This window comes from Carlito syrichta, unplaced genomic scaffold, assembly GCF_000164805.1.
Source record: "Carlito syrichta isolate Samal-C Ts95f unplaced genomic scaffold, Tarsius_syrichta-2.0.1 Scaffold302060, whole genome shotgun sequence".
Lineage (NCBI taxonomy): Eukaryota > Metazoa > Chordata > Mammalia > Primates > Tarsiidae > Carlito > Carlito syrichta.
The window spans coordinates 20,159-31,055 of NW_007246156.1; the positions used below are offsets into that span (position 1 = coordinate 20,159).

Consider the following 10,897-nt stretch of genomic DNA (forward strand, 5'->3'; position numbering starts at 1 on the left):
TTAAAGTAAAAGCCCCCAAATTCATTGGCTACTTTATTCTCCTCTGCTGGATTCTGTACATGTTGGTAAATTTTGTTTTTCCTGTGTGTGCATTTGTCAAATGGAGTGCCAAAAATATTACAAAGAAAAGAGATTTTGGATACTGTTCTAGTAGAGGTCATGACAAAATCACAGACTTATTATCCACAGCATTATTTGTTTTGCTGGAAGTTTTATTTTCTGTGCTCATTATCTTGTCCAGTGGCTTCTTGATTTTCACCCTGTACAGGCACAAGCAACGGGTTCGGCATATTCATAGGACTAATATTTCTTCAAGGTACTCTCCTGAATCCAGAGCCATCCACAGCATCCTTGTTCTGTTGAACACCTTTGTGTGTTTTCACACTTTCTCCACCATCTTTCGTGCTTGTATAGCTCTGTTTGATAATCCCAGTTGGTGGTTGGTGAACACTACTGACCTAATTTCTGTGTGTTTTCCAACCGTTAGCCCCTTTATTCTCAAGAGTCATGACTCCACTGTATCCAGACTCTGTATTTCCTGGATTAGAAACAGAACATCTCCTAATCTTATTAGAAATATGTAAAATATGTTTTTGCAAAACAATCTGTTGGTTTTCTCTCATGGACCTTGAAACATCAACAAAGAAATTTATAGAAAGCCACGTCTTTCTAGGGTAAGTCTTATTTGATATTGGGGTTTCACCTCATTCATCATAGGACCTTCATGGGCATAGCAGAGGTGAATAAAGCGGGTTGTCTCATCCTGTTGCATAGTATCCCATTTAGAGTAGACTTTCCCAAATGTTTGTTGTGGCAAATTAAATATATTTTTCCATGCTTCTTAGACAGACTGATGGGAGGTTTACCAAGAGCTGTACTTATGGAATATTTGGGTAAATGTGATTATAGTGAATAAATGTTGGAAGATCTATCTCCATGATTGTCTCGTGTATGGGCATGTCTGATGGACTGAGATAGAAACAATTGTTCTAAACTGTCTCTTCATTGAATATTTGTGAAATAATGATCCTTGAAGACAGGAAGAATATCACACTCAGGTACAATGGACAAACTTGTTTTCTGTACATAGTAATAAAGATAATGCCGGTCTCTTGGGCAAATGGTGGTAGAGATTTGCTGTTAGTTTCCCTTCAATAATTGAATTTTTGTACACTCAGTGTTCTCCAGTTTTGATGCAAACCCTCTGCAATCGTTACATTCACCAGGGTCTCTTTGTACCATTGTTACTGGAATTGCAGTAGGGAGGAAGCAAGTAAAATTGATACAGTCAGGAAGTTCATACTGCCTGTAGTGAAATAAGCACGAAACTTCTTTGCATTTTTTCCCTTTATATAAATAATAGACTTTAGTTTTTAGAATATGTTTGGGTTCACAGCACAATTGAGTTGACAATACAGCCATTGTCTTTATAATTCTTATCCCAAGTGCACAGCCTCAATTTTATGAAAATCTCACATCATTATCACTCCAGTTCACAGTTTGCATCAGATTTCCAAAAGCCAGAGTTTATGCTCCCAACAGTATTGTAATTTTCTACCATTTTCAATTTGATCCACTCAGATATTTCAAGTTTCTATTTGGATCTAATTAATTACTAAATATTCTGATTCTGGACCAGTATAGTTTCTGTAGTGACTTCTGAAATTAGTTTAGATTAAAATGTTTCTCAAACAATCTCAGAAAGCTCAAAGCACAAATCTGTGGTGATTTAGGATGAGAGAGAGAACTTACAAGCAAACTCACTCTGACCTTTTCTTTTTCTCCCTCTTGCCAAATTCCTAACTGTAGGGCCTAGGAGTCATACTCTACAAAGACTCTGCAGATGGGTTTTTATTAACCCTACATAATGAGACTTGCTTTTTAATCTGACTCTGGCATAACATCCATAACAGATAAAGAAGAAAATAAAATATGTTTTATGACCTTGCAAAGCCATCTTTTAGGGGATACTTTTGTCCGCATGGAATTCTCTTCAAAGGATTTCTATGGAGGAGCTAGACATTTGCTATTTGTTCTCTCTCAGGGATGACACCTATGAGGCTTCATCACATGTCACGCAACTTCTTCTCAAAATCTTATGTCCTTATCTCATCTCCACAATGGCATTTCCTTGACTGATTTCAAAATTCTATAGATAGAGCAAATCTATGAATCTACTTATAATCTGCACGTTCCTTTTTCGTGATGTCCCATCTTCCTAAGATGAACTAATGTTTGATTTATGGTTTCATGTAGCTTTCACCTTACTAAAATGTATAAAACTATGCTGCAATTTAACCACCGTGAGCACAAGCTCTATGGAACCCTTGGGACAGTGCCACAGGCCTAGGTCACTCACATTTGGCTCAGAATAAGCCTTGTTTTTTATATATATAATTTTTTTTGAATTGGTGTCTCACTCTGTCACCCACACTCATAGTCACTTGATGTGCTGGACTCAGGCAGTCCTTCTGCCTCAGTCTTCCAAGTAGGTGGAACTACAGGCATATGCCACCACACCCAGGTAATTTTTTGATTTATTGTAGAGATGAGGTCTCACCACGTTGCCCAGGCTGGTCTTGAACCTGTGGGCTCAGTCAATTCTCTTACATAGGCCTCCCAAAGAGCTGGGATTATAGGCGTGAGCCACCATGCCCGGCCACCTTGTTAAATATTTTACAAGGTCTGTCATCTTTTCTCACATCGACAACCTCCAGTTGCTATATACAACTAAAGACAAAATGAATTCTGAGGGTGTCTCCTTTGGTCATTCAGTGAGCTTGGGAATCTCTGAGAGCTTGGGAATCTCTGAGAGCTTGGGAATTGTCTTTTTTAGACAATGTGGCATTGTCTAAAAAACACTTTAGGCAAATTGCATTTACCAAAGTTTAACTGAGTAAAAGACAATTCAAGAATCAAGCACCCTCCAGAACCAGAGAGAATGCAGAGCAACTGCAGGACTGCCGCAATAGGAGTTTCATGGAGGGGGTCAAAGTTCTGGTTAATTTTTTCAGGTGGTGGGGATATCTTTGTGTTTGTCTCCTGAATGGAGGCAATTTTCTCAGAATTATTTTTAGAAGCATCTGAGGTGCCATTGGAAGTAAGACTGCTATTCAAATAGTCTGGTCATTTAACCATGATTGTCCAGTTGCTCATGCAAATAAATTTATTTTAGTCTTTAAAAAAAACCTCAAAAGTAATTAGCCATTGTTGCTTATGGTCTTCCAAGATCAGCTGGGTCCACTTCTCCTGGATATCTACAAGAGGGTATCCCATAAGTGTTCTGCATAAATTCAGCTGGTATTTAACTAGTAGGAGGTGGTAACAAATGAGTTATCAAAACTGAATTTCAAAAATAGAAATGTAGCTTCAATTTTTAAGGTATGGTATTAAAACAAGACCACCAATGTCACAGCTGCCAATACCTTGAACCAGACCTTATGGCTTTGAGATAGAGGCAGAAAGGCAAAGTTCAATGCAGAGGTCTTTACCTGACCTTGACCAGATGCTCTCATCCTGAGGCAGAGTTTTACTGTAACCCAAGTCTTTTGCCTGCAGGATAAAGATGGAAATCTTCCTTCTAGAAAGAGATTGCTTGAAATAACAGTTCAAGTGAATTATAGACCTTCAACCAAAAAGGGGATAGGTGCAGATTTTCAGTAGAACTCAACAGTTCACTTTCATCCTTTTCTCTTGGAATCAGAAGAACCTAAGGTATTCAGAACTGACCAGTTACCAAATCTGGGAGGAATGTTGAATTGGTGAAGCTGGGTCACACTGAATTTTATTCATGGCACCAGAAATGTCAACTAAAAAACAAACACTGAAAAACAACATGTAATTTTTTTTTTGAGTCGGAGTCTCACTCTGTCACCCAGGCTGGAGTGCAGAGGCACGCTTACAACCACCTCAGCCTTGACCTGCTGGGCTCAGGTGATCCTTCTGCCTCAGCCTTCCAAGCTGCTGGAACTACAGATGCATGCCACCACACCCGGCTAGTTTTTGTGATTTATTGTAGAGATGAGGTCTCACCAAGTTGACCAGGCTGATCTCAATCCTCTTGCCTCGACCTCCCAATGTGCTGGGCTTACAGGCTGAGCCACCACGCCCAGGTAATCTTCTTGCCTCAACCTCCCAATGTGCTGGGATTACAGGCTGAGCCACCACTCCCAGCCAACAAAATGTAATTTAGAGTTTACTAGTGCCAAACTGAGGGCGGTTGCCCGAAAGACTCAGACGCATGTAACCTTGGACATGCACTCCATTTGTCTTTGTTACAAGTTTTGAAAGACAGAAACAAAGGACAACTTTCTTGTCAGGAATTCTCATTGGCTTACAGAAATAGCATTCATTAGTGATTGGTTATACATTAAGTATAAAGCCATGCAATATAATATCTGTTGTGTATCTTATAGGCAATCTTTCAACTCTCACTCCCCTCTTTGCCTCCCTCACTTTGGAAGTCCCCAGTGTCCATTATGTCCATTTTTATGTCCATGTGTTCCTATTTTTTTAGCTCCCTATTATAAGAAGGAAGACATGGCATATGATTTTCTGCTTCGGAGTTAGTTCATTTAGTATAATGACCTCCAGCTTCATCTTTGTTTTTATGGCTTCATAGTATCTACATTTTCTTTATCTTGTCAACTTTTGAGGGGCACTGAGTTGGTTCCATGTCTTTACTGTTGTGAATAGTGCTGCAATAAACCTAAGAGTGCAAGTGTCTTTCTTACATAATTTTTTCTCTTTGTGCAGATACTCAGAAGTGGGATTACTAGGTTGAATGGCAATTCTATTTTTAGTTCCTTCAGATGTCTCCATACTCTTTTCTATAGAAACTGAACTAATATATGAGAGGAGATCTCAAAAACCTAGAGATACCTTTGGATGGTGGGCTTTTTGTAGTACACTCAGAATTTGTTTCTCTGGATCAAACGGTCAACCAAAGTTTTTCTCAGAAAGTTTTGAGAAGTTTGCATTATGACTTGCAGAAGAAATGTACTGAATTTTGACAAACAGGTGACTTGCTCTTCCAACATGACAACATACCAGCCCACACCACACTGAGTGTTTAAGTGGTATTTGACCCAAAACAGCATGACCCCCCTGCCCCACCCTCCTTATTCACTGGATCTCATCCTGAACAATTTGTTTTTTCTTTCCTTGGTTGAAAAAAGTTCACAAAGGGAAAGTTTTGCCAATGTGGAAGAGGAGAAACAAAAAATGGTAGAAACACCTTTAAAAGGCGTCCAAATTGATGAACTGAAAAACTGTTTTAAGCGGTGGAAAAAGCATCTCAATAGGTTTATTGTCTCAAATGGGGAGTACTTTGAAGATGACTGAGGCTTAAACATGTAAGAATAAATACACAACTTTTTATAAATAAATTCCATTCTATGGGAGTCTCCCCACATACATTTCCACCAACAGTGTAAAAGCATTCTTTCTTTTCTGCATGATAAAGATATTATTTTTTGACATTTTAATAGCATTCTCACTGATGTAAGTTATCTTAGTGTTTTTTAAATTTACATTTCTCTAATGATTTTCTTTTTTTTATAAACATATTTTTTATTTTAAAATTGTGGAATACAGTTAAGGGTTAGGTATAGAAATATGTATCGTTCAGGCACCCTTGTTAATAAGGGGTGTCTCCCCATGCCCAGACAGATGTTGACTACCGTTAATCCCACCTCCCTTCCTCTCCCTACCCCCCCATAGTTTCCCGACACTGTCATTCCTTTTCTTATAGTATTATGATAGATGTTCAAGGTCCACTATATGAATGAGAACATGTGATACTCAGATCTTTGTTTCTGTGAGAGATCACTCAGTATTATAGACTCTAGTTCCATCCAGGTTGCTGCAATATTCATGACTTTGTTCTTTTTTATGGCTGCGTAGTATTCCATTGTGTATATGTACCACATTTTTTTAATCTGCAAAGCCAAAGAAACCATAAAGAGAGCAGGGAGATAGCCTACAGACTGGGAAAAAGAATTTGCCAACTCCATGTCTGACAAAGGCCTAACATCTTGGATCTACAAGGAACTCAAACGTGCTGAAAAGAAAAAAACAAACAACCCCATTATAAAGTGGGCAAAAGATATGAACAGACACTTCACAAAAGAAGACATATGAACAGCCAACAGACACATGAAGAAATGTTCAACCTCACTAATCATCAAGGAGATGCAAATTAAAACTACATGATACCACCTAAATCCATTCAGAAAGGCAATTATCAATAGCTGAAAAAATAACGGATACTGGAGAGGATGTGGTGAAAAAGGAACACTGCTACACTGTTGGTGGGAGTGTAAACTAGTACAACCTCTGTGGAAAACAGTGTAGCACTTTCTAAAAGCTCTAAATATCAACCTCCCATATGATCCCGCAATCCCCTTATTGGGAATATATCCTGGAGAACTCAAATTACTGTATAAAAAAGATACCTGCACACATATGTTTATCTCAGCATTGTTCACAATAGCAAGAACCTGGAACCAACCATGTTGTCCATCAAAAGAGGACTGGATCTCTAATTATTTTCAATGTTGAGCGTTATAAATTTGTTTAATGGTCACTTGCATTTCCTCTTTTGAGAAATGACTGTTAATGTCCTTTGTTAATGTTAATGTTTTTTATTGTTGGTGGTATTGGTGTTGTTGAGTTATTTTAGTTTCTTATAGATTCTGGATATTAGTCCTTTGTCAGTGGTATAACTTGACAATATGTTTCTCATTCTATAAGTTGTCTGTTTATCCTGTTGATTATTTATTTTGCTCCCCAGAAACTTGTTCATTTAATTAAGTCCAATGTTTCTATTTGGATTTTTGTTGCAATTGCTTTTGTTGTCTCTGTCATAAAACTTTTTGCCTAGTCTGATGTCCTGAAGAATCTTTCCTATGTTTTCTTCTAGGATTTTGAGTTTTAGGACTTACATTTAGGCATTTAATCATATTAACTAATTTTGCATATAGTGAAAGGTAGGGATCAAATTTAATTTTTCTGGTTATGACTAGTCAATTTTCTCACCCCCATTTATTTAATAGGATGTCCTTTCTCTATGGTTTATTTTTATCAACTTTTGTCCAAGATCAGTTGCTTGTAAGCATGTGGCTTTATTTCTGGATCCTCTCTTCTATTCCCTTGATCTTTGTGTCTATTTTTGTGTTAGTAGCATGTGTTTTACTATAGCTTGGAAAGATAATTTGAAGTAAGACAATGTGATCACTCCAGATGACTTTTTCCTAAGGATGGCTTTGGTTATTCAGGCGTTTCTGTTTTTGTTTGTTTGTTTGTTTTTGTTGTTGTTTGTTTAATATGAACTGCAGGGTTTTTTTGGTAATTAAATAGAAAATGTGTTGAATCTGTAGATTACTTTGGGCAATATGGTTATTTTCATGATATTTCATTTTTCTATCTTTGAGCATGGACCATACGTGCATTTGTTTGTGTCAGCTATGATTTCTTTCATCATTGTTTTGTTGTTTTCTCTGTAGAGATCCTTCATGTTCTTGGTTAAATGTCTTCCTAGGTATTTTGTTAGTTTTGACTATTATAAATGAACTTGAGCTCTTGATTTGACTCTCATCTTGAACATTATTGGTATAAAGAAATGCTACTGATTTATGTATGTTAATTTTGTATCTCGAGACTTTACTAAAGTTGTTTGTCTAGTCTAGAAGTGTCTTGGCAGACTCTTTAGGGCTTCCTAGGTAAACAACTATGTCATCAGTGAACAGAGGTAATTTGAATTCCTCCTTTTAAACTTGAGTGCCTTTTATTTTCCCCTCCTCTTGCCTGATTTCTCTGGCTGGGATTCCAGTGCTATGTAGAATAGGAGTGGTGAGAGTGGACTTTCCAATAGTCCCCTGGGCATGGTTTCATGCAATGCAAACTACTACTTACAATATTTCATTTCTGTTTTATTCTGTTTGATATGTCAGTGTGCATTACATTTCAAAACATTATAGTAAATGGAGGGACTTTCATCAAGTCAGTCTTGAGTCATAAATGTTTTTCAAGTCTTAAGGACTTGGAAGAGGTCAGTGATGCCATAATTGAGTACTTGGTAATAGAAAATTGTCTGGACTGCCAGACCCACTGTGGTCACATTCTCCTCCCAGGATTCTGACATTAGACAAAAACAGTGGTGAAATATTCTTCACTCAACATTCTGTTATCTTACATTTTAAGGATTTTTTAGTAGCATTTTTTATGAGCATGATTTTTGCTTCATTAGCAGAAAGAAAAATGGACCATGAGTAAATTGTGAGTCCAATGTAAACGTGAACACGAATGAACAGAGAAATGAATGAGTGGACTTCCAATCTGCTCCTATGGCCTTCAGTCTCTTAATCTTCAAATTATCCACTTTTCTACCTCTATTGTCTTCTCTTCACTTCCATTCCACGTTTTCACGTAGGCCTTTATCCATTTCAGACCAAGCACCATCACCCTTAACTCTTGGATTTATACTGCCCTCCCACCTCCTCCTGAAACTTCTATTCTTCCATTCCCCATCTCTTCCTGTATCCTTTGATTCCATCCTATTGTCACTTCTATCCTCCAAATGTTTCTGAAAACTTCTGTCTCACACTCATTGCATTTCATTGTTTCCATGTCTTTCTTCTTGACCTAGATTTACTCCCATTTCGGTGAACTCAACTAGGTTTTCATTGCCTCTACGAGCCCTCCTTCACAATCTGTGATATCAGACAGGATGGCATTAGCTTCTTGTGACCATCATCCACAATTCTACATTGCTTTAATTTATCCAGCCCCACTTTCCTCCCCCAACTTACTTCATCACTTACAATGTTTCTGTGCCCGTTATCCCCTCCTATGAAGAGCCAGATGTTTTAACCCCTCTCCCTGTCTATCTTGCATGAAACTATGCCCCAAATATTCAGTAAGAGGCTATAATATCTTAGAGTTTTTTTAAAAATGTTCTCTTGCGGGCCTCCGTCGCCACCTCCGCTGCGGACCGAGGCGAGATGGCAGCCACCGAGGGAGTAGGGGAGGCGGCGCAGGGCGGCGAGCCAGGTCAGCCAGAGCAGCCGCCGCCTCAGCCGCATCCACCGCCAGCCCAGCAGCCGCCGGAGGAGGCGGTGGCGGCCGAGGCCGGGGAGGCGGTGGCCTCCCCTATGGACGACGGCTGTCTTTGCCTGGACTCGCCCACCTACGTCCTGTACAGGGACAGATCAGAAAGGGCTGATATAGATCCAGTGCCACAGAATGATGGTCCTAATCCAGTGGTCCAGATCATCTACAGTGAAAAATTTAGAGATGTGTATGATTATTTCCGGGCTGTTCTGCAGCGTGATGAAAGAAGTGAACGAGCTTTCAAACTAACCTGGGATGCTATTGAGTTAAATGCAGCCAATTACACAGTGTGGCATTTTCGGAGAGTTCTCTTAAAGTCACTTCAGAAAGACCTCCATGAGGAAATGAACTACATCACCGCAATAATTGAGGAACAGCCCCAAAACTACCAAGTTTGGCATCATAGGTGAGTATTAGTGGAATGGCTGAAAGATCCATCTCAGGAGCTTGAGTTTATTGCAGATATTCTTAATCAGGATGCAAAGAATTATCATGCCTGGCAGCATCGACAGTGGGTTATTCAGGAATTTAAACTTTGGGATAATGAGCTGCAGTATGTAGACCAACTTCTCAAAGAGGATGTGAGAAATAACTCTGTCTGGAACCAAAGATACTTCGTCATTTCTAACACCACTGGCTACAATGATCGTGCTGTATTGGAGAGAGAAGTCCAGTACACTCTGGAAATGATCAAACTAGTACCACATAATGAAAGTGCATGGAACTATTTGAAAGGGATTTTACAGGATCGTGGTCTTTCTAAATATCCCAATCTGTTAAATCAATTACTTGATTTACAACCAAGTCACAGTTCCCCATACCTAATTGCCTTTCTTGTGGATATCTATGAAGACATGCTAGAAAACCAATGTGACAACAAGGAAGACATTCTTAATAAAGCATTAGAGTTATGTGAAATCCTAGCTAAAGAAAAGGACACTATAAGAAAGGAATATTGGAGATACATTGGAAGATCCCTTCAAAGCAAACACAGCACAGAAAGTGACCCACCAACAAATGTACAGCAATAACTCCTTCCAGAAGAATTTGATGGAATGCTTTTATTTTTTTAAGGGACTCTAATGCAGAGGTTTAAACAAGAGTGATCATTCCCTTTGCCTGTTGTATACAAATGTATTGAACAGGTTTTGCTTTTTAACAAGAACTAAGCTGCTTGGGTGCTGCTGCTATTCAGACTAGCTCTAAGTAATTTGATTCTTTTAAAGCAAAGTAATTGGAGGGGAGAGAAAGAAAGTCCCATAAAGGAACTTTTGTAGTCTTATCAACATTTAATTTAATCCCTTAGAACCGACTCCTTCCTAGATGGTATGTGGATTGGGATTTGTAGCAGCAGTGATTATAGGTCACTTATATGTCGTGGGTATGAGGTAACTGAAGTTTGGTTCAGTAAGCAGGGAATTCAGTTGCTGCATCAGAGGTGCTCTGCCACACTCATAGTATCTTGCTATCACTGTAACCAACTAATGCCAAAAGAATGATTTTGTAATAAAATTACAGGTGTATCTAAAAACAAAAAAACAAAAAAAAATGTTCTCTTAATCCCATTTTGAGACCCCAGATAGAGCGTAGTCAGTTTTTCTTCTTGAGCAGTTGACTAAATTCACAAACTTTTTCCCTCTTTAGGCTCTCATACACTTGTCTAGTAGGCACTTGCCCCACTTCCTGGTATCGAAATCTAGGGACAGCACCTATTCTTGGAGCCAGGAAAATCATACAAGTACATGAATTCACATGGTATATAGCAGCCCTAGATAACCTCTCTTCC

The 10,897-nt window shown here is 38.7% G+C and overlaps 1 pseudogene across 1 annotated transcript; it reads left to right on the plus strand.

The window, feature by feature from the left end:
• Window positions 1-8,970: 8,970 nt before the first annotated feature.
• On the plus strand, window positions 8,971-10,648 carry LOC103258308 (annotated as a pseudogene). Its single transcript, XR_504173.2, has one exon. The product of XR_504173.2 is annotated as a protein farnesyltransferase/geranylgeranyltransferase type-1 subunit alpha pseudogene (transcript).
• Window positions 10,649-10,897: the final 249 nt, after the last annotated feature.